General features: G+C 35.5%; 1 protein-coding gene and 1 long non-coding RNA gene across 10 annotated transcripts in view; both read left to right on the forward strand.

The window, feature by feature from the left end:
* Nucleotides 1–5,433, forward strand: part of LOC106877306 (all trans-polyprenyl-diphosphate synthase PDSS2) — a 904,956-nt gene that overhangs the window by 12,780 nt on the left and 886,743 nt on the right. The gene's annotated exons all lie outside the window — the stretch shown is intronic.
* LOC128247590 (uncharacterized) overlaps nt 2,023–5,433 on the forward strand; it is a 76,393-nt gene continuing 72,982 nt past the window's right edge. Inside the window, exon 1 of the long non-coding RNA XR_008263929.1 lies at nt 2,023–2,241. This is a non-coding gene — a long non-coding RNA (uncharacterized LOC128247590). The remainder of the gene's footprint in view (nt 2,242–5,433) is intronic.

The following is a 5,433-nucleotide window of genomic DNA, read 5'->3' on the forward strand; positions in this document are numbered from 1 at the left end:
GACTCCTCCCTTCCCCCAAAATTGGTGTCCTTGTGGCAAAATTTGAAACCATTATTTTTAATAATAATGATAATTAGGATCTTTTCTGTTTGGCTGCACCTGTAGAAACTTCAAAGTTTATTGAAAATTTTAAAAGTTGTAATTTTCTATGCTGAATCTCAGGATAATGTTACACTTTTTCCAGAAAAAAAAAAAAAAAAAAGTTATAGTGGTTTAAAGTTTGATAATTTTTACCCAGTTAGAAAACAGGATTTGGAAGCTGTCATTTTGTGTGTGAATATATTGTGCATAGAATATATTTGTCAACACATGTGCTTTCTCACAGACAAAAGGGTTCTCATGTTTGGCTTGTTACTATGGAAATTGGCATGAATGTGTCTGTGGCTTATGATTGGCTCAATTTACCCTAAATATGCAAACTTTAAAAGCTAATAACTCTTTATTTATTGATTTATGTCAAAAATGAATTTCCTGGCAAAAATTAACATACATCATTACATTATTACACTGAATATGAACAGAAATTGAAGAAATTGAAAAGTGGCAACCAGACAGAAAAGATCCAATAATAATAATAATAATAATAATAATAATAATAATAATAATATAAAAAAAAATACAGACAAATACATAACCAAAACACCAGGGCTTGTGAATATATATGTAACGGTTGATGTTTTTGTGAAGGCTGCGAGTCTCTTGTTCGGGGTCACCAATGTAACGGTTAATATTTTTGTGTTGTGTAGTCGATGTGTCACCCATTGTAACGGATAAGTATTATTTACCAATTGTACTGGTTATAAGATGAACGATGAAGATGATCAACATTTTTATAGAAATATTTATTTACCGTTACTTTATATGTTGCCATACCACGACAGGTAGGCCAATGTAATAGTATAACAGTTTGTACGTAAAGCATACAAGGTAAAGAATTTCGGCCTGTATCTGTATGTACACTTTCTCATAGTAGTATTTATATATAGAGAGAGATGGTAGTGTTAAAGAGGAAAGGATGCGAACTCGTATTAGTTATAATGTGTGCGATGTTGTCTCACAGTGGCTGACAGTAAACTTCTTTCTCCCTCTGGCCGTTTGTCTTTTAGGGGCTGCCTGCTTGTGTCCATGGCTCTAGATGTCCAGTCGTCACTGACTGGTGACTAAGCTGTTGAGTCGTCACCGACTGGTGACTAAAGAGGAAGCTTTGCTTGGGGTCTCCTGTTTTATAGCTATCTAGAAGGGTAGTGAGTGCAAAGGATTTAGCTGGCGGTCTTGTTTATCTCTATTCTAGATTTGATGGAGTAGAAGAGGTCAGAAAGGGTCAAGTGGTGGAGACACCGCTTCGGCCTAGCTAAAGGCGTCTGGGACATATCTAACTGCTGTCAGATCAAAACCGTTGTTCCACCGCGGGAAAAGTTCTGATGCAGTGTTAATTCAAATTTGGGCATAGTGGATCGAATCCACTTCACGCCTGCAAGATTCCTATATATATAACATACAGAAAATAGCACTACTATGCACTGCACACATCCTATGTAAAGCACTTTCATTACAATGAAAATAACAATCCCAAAACAAACCACAACACATACCCAAGGCACACACAGCTGCACTCAGTAGTGCAGTGATCACATAATTCTTGAGTTATTACTGTTGATGTTTCAATAATATGTTACAAATCTGCACCCTAACCAATGTCTAGAGTTCTCTTTGAACAACAATTTAATTAATAACCATATATTTTAAATCCTTTAGCATTCATATTACTCTGTTAAATGTAGTGTTAATACTTAATTATTCGCATTGTTTTGAATTAATCAGGTACTATCTCACAACTTCAAAACTTCGATGTTGTGACTGTTTATTTTTCAGAATGATATTGTTGGGTAGGTGTGAGAGGCCAGATCTGGCTAGTTTGGGCATAAATCAAGTAGAATATTTGGAAGAGAGAGAGAGAGAGAGAGAGAGAGAGAGAGAGAAGACTATTATAATGAAGTGCTAGACACTAGAGATTAATTCAGACTTATTGTCTGTGTATAGGACATTCTGCTAAGTAGATTATCTCCCTTGGCTAGGCGGCCCTCCATGCAGACAGTTCTACTTCCACGGACTGTCCAAGCCATTGTTGTTGTGTGTCACGTCATATCATGAATATTAAGGGACTCGAGTTAAAGAATTATTTGCGATTACATGGACAGTATGTTACTGGAAAAAAGGCGGATTTGGTTGAAAGGTTAAAAGGTAGGTAATCTTCCAGTTTAGTGAGGTAAAAAAAGTAAATAAAGATACAAGGGAAATAACTTAACGTCTTACTAGTATAATTCGTACTACTCTGAAATGTGTTTTTTTTTAGCTGTTTTTAAATAAATCACACACGTAATTGAAGTTAACTGTTTATATAATCACACACGTGATTGAATATCATAGTACCTGCTGCACAACAACTTATGGTAATCTTCCAGTATAGGGAGATAACGGTTAAACCAAAGCGTTTGACCCGAGCTAAAAAAAAAAATTTAAAAAATTAGTGTAATAGGTGTAAGACAACTTGCTGTGAACGAATATGAAGAAAAAAAATGCGCGCTCGCGAACAGGTGGGGTGGGGAGAGTACGGATAATACTAGTAAGACATTAAGTTATTTCCCTTGTATTTTTATTTACTTTAAAATTCTTACGATAAAGAATGTCAATGAATTAAAAGAAACAGACTAGAAGTGTACTTCAGACCGGAATAAGCAGAAACTTGTATCTCATCTCGGTGAAGTTTTCCCTGATCCTAATGTGCTGAAATCAGATTTGACTAAAGATCTTCATAACTTGCCGAATTTTACGGATAATGATGTTTACAACTGCCTTGTGCTACGGATGAAGGCAAAGTGAGTTAAGGAATGGCATATTTTACCATGACAGGCACGTCCACAACATTGAATATCACGATGTTACCGAAAACAGCTCTCACTGCATTGTCCAGTGTCTGGTAATCCCGTCAATACCCAACATCTAACAAAAAGAACAATCCTGACCACAGAGTGTCAAAGGTTACTGGCAATGTGCATTCAGCTGATTGCAACTGCATTGCAGGGAAAGAGCATGCTTAATTATTTTGACTTTTTCCCCTTGTATAAATAAATTATATTTTTTATGGATGTAAGTAAATAAACGTATAATTAAAACAATAAATAATAAATAAACGACACTTAATGTTGAATATTTTTTTATCCCTATCATATTTATCAAATACAAACGCACAGTCACATACACATATCTCTAAAGTTTATCTAATAAACAGATGGCAAGGGGTGATCTGTTGATAGTCCATTAGAATTGACGAAATGCTAGAGCAAATCAAGTTATTTAAAGTGTAAACAAAGTCTTTCCTCACAAGTCTCAATGTCTGAAGCCAAATACGACCAATAGCGACGTTTGCAGAGTATCTATGAAGTGAAATAACTTTGCTGTCTACACTCTTCCATCTATAATTTCTAGACATGTTATTAACTGGTCATACAGTCTATGAGTCGGTAGCCCGCGGAAGTAGAAGCTAGTCACATACAAGAGAGTTCCAATTAAGGTCGGATGTACTCTAAAGCTTTAGAAATGTAAAAGTATGATGTAAGAACGGTAACTCTTGTTTCAAAATGTAATTTAGAGTTACTTCCCCAATCTGAAAATGTACGTGAATCAATTGTATGTAGAATATTTGAATATATAATCAAAAGTATTGAGAATATTTGAATATACAATTAGAATTAATTACTGCTTGACTGATCAGAATGTTTCAAAAATCAATAGATAGCTGTGACAGTCTATTGTCTCAGAAAAAGTACATACTAAAAACAATTTCAAGAATAAAAGTCAGCGTTCTAATCTAAGGGAGGTAATTCACTAATCTCTTAGACATATAAGGGAGATAATTTGTTTCAAGTATGTATTAAAAAAATACTGCCAATTAAAAAATACATGTAGAAAATTTCAAATAGAATTTATTTTTATTTCTGATATATATTATATTAAAGATAACTGCTCTCAAGTTAACATCTTTCCCTCTTTGTCGAAGCGTTTTGAAAACTGAACATGTTTTTGTTATGCAATAGATATATATTCTCCGTTGTTTAATTCTCGATCAAACCTGTCTATCTAGGATGAACTGGCATTTCGGCTTTGATCTTTCTGTCCTTATTTTGTTATGTGACAACTGTTTTTATATTGACTAGTTTACGAGGTCTGATTAATAAATATCGGGATTGTTTCTAATGTAACGAAGCTAAAGCATACAAAATGGAGCCACATGGAACAGATTGACCTTGAACACTACTGTTCATGCGCACTAAGTTTTAACCTTCTAGCACACTTCTGCTGTTTACAGCAGTGCTTGGAAGGAACGTGTGCAGCATGAGATTGTTGCATTGACCATGACAGAGAAAGTTGCCTTGGCAATACTTGCTCAGAGGCCTATGCAAAGTTGCAGGAAGTGTATGGAGAGGAGTGTATGATCCACACACAAGTGAATAAGTAGTTCAGACATTTCCTAGATGAGTTATCAGAGGAAATGCACATTAGTTATGGTTCAGTTCAGTCCGTTATCACTGAAGATTTGGGTATGAGACACGTGTCTGACAAGTTTGTGCTAAAACTGCTTTTAGCTGACCAAAAAGGCACCCAGGTTTGTGTTGCACAAGATCTTGATTGTATTGAGAACAAAGAAAACTTTCTGAAAACTGTGTATGCCTCTGAGCAGGTATTGCCAAGCTTTTGGTAAAATTTGCTGCAAATTCTCTGCCCAACCTTCTCTGTCATGGTCAATGTGACTTTCACATGCTACACACCTTCCTTCCAAGCACTGCTGTAAACAGGGGAAATGAGCTAGAATGTCAAAACTTAGTGCGCATGCACAGCAGAGTTTAAGGTCAATCTGTGCCAAGCGGCTTTACTCTGTGTGCTTAAGCTTCATTACAATAGCAACAGTCCGGATAATTATTGATTAGACCACATACATTAAAATGTGTAAGTTGTAAGCTTGTTATATACGAAGAGGTGCTGAAAGGTTCATGGCTTTTGCTAAAAGAAAATATAGGAGGATTAGTTAATTATGATTTTATTCAACATAATTCCCTCTCAGATTCGCACACTTATTGCAGCAGTCCTTCAGTTTTTTTAAGCCCTGTAATAAACCTTGAAAGGTTGGGCCTCCAGCCAGGCCTTTTGAGATGCCCTTAAAAGTCAGGAACTTTCCAGTAATTTCCTCATAATTTATGAGTTCAGTCTCAGTGAATGGCACTTTGGGCAAGTGTCTTCATCTATAGCTTTGGGCTGACCAAAGCCTTATTAATGGATTTGGATGATAGAAACTGAAAGAAGCTTGTTTTGTGTGTGTGCAGATATATCTATCTATCTATCTATCTATCTATCTATCTATCTCTATCTATCCATATA

Source organism: Octopus bimaculoides, chromosome 4 (genome assembly GCF_001194135.2).
Source record: "Octopus bimaculoides isolate UCB-OBI-ISO-001 chromosome 4, ASM119413v2, whole genome shotgun sequence".
Taxonomy (NCBI): domain Eukaryota; kingdom Metazoa; phylum Mollusca; class Cephalopoda; order Octopoda; family Octopodidae; genus Octopus; species Octopus bimaculoides.